General features: G+C 37.8%; 1 long non-coding RNA gene across 1 annotated transcript; it reads left to right on the top strand.

Moving 5' to 3' along the window:
* The first annotated feature begins 291 nt into the window (after positions 1–291).
* Positions 292–2064, top strand: LOC121505543. Its single transcript, XR_005991570.1, has 2 exons — positions 292–766; positions 1507–2064. It is a non-coding gene; the product is annotated as an uncharacterized LOC121505543 (long non-coding RNA).
* The last annotated feature ends 248 nt before the right edge of the window (positions 2065–2312 follow it).

Genomic DNA, 2312 nt, shown 5'->3' with positions numbered 1-2312 from the left:
TCTGTCATTATTCTGGCATTTAGAAAATAGAAATAATCTAGGTAATCATAACTGACCTAAAACAGGAAAAATGTCATCTGATTTAATGTCAGACAGTGATAAAAAAAAAAAAGGTTATGTGTCTTTTTATACAGTTTATGAAAACTTTTCAACTGTAGCTAGCATGGCTTGACTTGCTTCTTATGTTTATAGTTCAATTAAAAACTACTGATTGAGTGCCTGCTATTTATACTCGTTTAAAACGAATGCACTGTTCAGTGTTGTCTTAAAGGAGCTTTGGAGGGAAACTGACAGGAGCCAGTTCAGTTTAATCATTTTACATTACATTTATCTTTGCCTTTTAACCCATGAAATTTTAATTTTCTTTAAATTAGGCTACTTGAGTGAAACTCGGTCCCATTGTCTGTCAAACAAACAACGGTAGCACTTAAATGGAAATCCCTTAACTCCCCTCGAGCTGCTTGAACGGTTCAGGAAATGATCTGGCGAGGAGTAGTGACGTTACATTACGTGTTTTAATGAAGAACAGCTTGATGCGCAGTTCACACGGCAGAGAGCGAGAGGGGAAGGCAGCAGATGGTTCAAAAAAGCTGCACTTGGGGAAAGGCTTTTTGAACAATAAATAAAACAAAACAGCCTGAAATTACTCGGAACCATCAAATAGAAGCGTGTTTCTCACGACTGCGTCGTATGTTGTTGGAAACATCTTCAATCTTCAGCTTCAAGGAGACAGAAAGAGAGACGCTGCAGATAACCGAAGCTTTCAGTAAGTTACGCTCACGTCCTTGTTTAAGGCTTTAAGATGGGGGGAATGTCAATTTAAGAACTTTTTCACGTCTCGTGTTTTGTTTCCTTGAAACCATGTGGTTCGTCAACGCTTCAGTGCTGCCTTTAGGTTCCTCTTTAGCCACGTGGATTCGAGTTTAAGCAAAAATGTTCCACATAGCAGAGGACAGAAATTTGACAATAACATATAATAACTCTATTTTCAAATAAAACGATTTTTTTTGTTTTAATGCCAAAGCAAGAGAAAAAAAAATCTCAAAAGGGCAGTATCATCACTTTGGTGCTCATACATTAATAATTGCTTTTAACAACATGCTTGATAACAATTCTGCAATCTAAATGTACAAAAAAAAGTTGATGAAAGATGCACTGTGATGGGCTACTAATTCTAAATTCCTTTATTCCAACAGCATTTAAATGCACCAGTACTGTCAATCTTCCTGTTTGTGTGGTGGTAACAGCAGCTTTCATGCTGGTAATTTTCCTCACATAAAAACTAATTTATTTTGTCTTCTAGCCATTTCTGTTGCTACTGAAGTATGTTATGAGCTGGAGTAATTCATTTAGCATGCATATTATGGCTGAAGTGAAAAGTTTTATAAGAAATGTCCTGACACACGTTTGTCTTAACTTGCTAATGTGGTGAAAAATCCCCACAAACCTACAGGAAAAGTCCCTGAGTTGTTAAGAATACTCTAAGATGATCACTTTCTTTTTCAGACATTTGGCATCTACTTCAGAAGTCATGGTGGCAGCAGTACTCAAGATCTACTTCATTGGAACTGCACTGAGTGTCCTCGCAGTCTTTTATGGAATAATGGACTCCTTTGGTGGTCTCATGTACGTCCAGGATCATCACTATGTTTTGGATCTTGACCACCACACACAGAGACAGATCTCCGCAACTAACCAGCAGAGAGGATCATCTGTGACCAAAAACATCGGCTCGTGAGGGAGGCACACAAGCATGGCTGCTGGATGGACATGCAGGGTACAGTAGCAATGGATGACACATGATAACAGGACTGATAATTACACTGGTCTGTCTAACTTGCTGGACATGTTTGGCAGAGGTAAAGTCTCTGTTCTTGAACCACAGCATGTCTTTGTTCAGCTTTGTCCCGTGTCAGTCATTGTAGCAGCTACGTTTTCACCAAGCAACTGTGTGATGAGAAATGTGACAGCACTACTGATCAACAAATTTGCACTAAGATTAAGATGTTTTCCATTTTTCTGTGTTTGTATTATTTTTTTATTAAAGAAATCCTGTTAAAATGAGCACATATCAGCTTCTTTTTTTTTTACGAGATTATATAACACTCTTTTGCAAGAAAGCTGACTCCCTACAATGTGAAAACTTCCTGAAAGCATTGTATCAACAAAGATGCATGTTACTGCCAAATTTCTGTGCCCTCGTACAGAGGACTAAAAACAGAATTATAAGACCTTATTACTGGTCCATATTGTGTCTTTCATTTTAAAAAACCCTTAGACAAGGCAATGCAAGAAAATTACCAAGTGCCTTA

Source organism: Cheilinus undulatus, linkage group 23 (assembly GCF_018320785.1).
Source record: "Cheilinus undulatus linkage group 23, ASM1832078v1, whole genome shotgun sequence".
NCBI classification, from domain to species: Eukaryota; Metazoa; Chordata; class Actinopteri; order Labriformes; family Labridae; genus Cheilinus; species Cheilinus undulatus.
The sequence above is the reverse complement of the archived record's forward strand: the minus strand, read 5'-3'. Positions and strand labels throughout refer to the sequence as shown.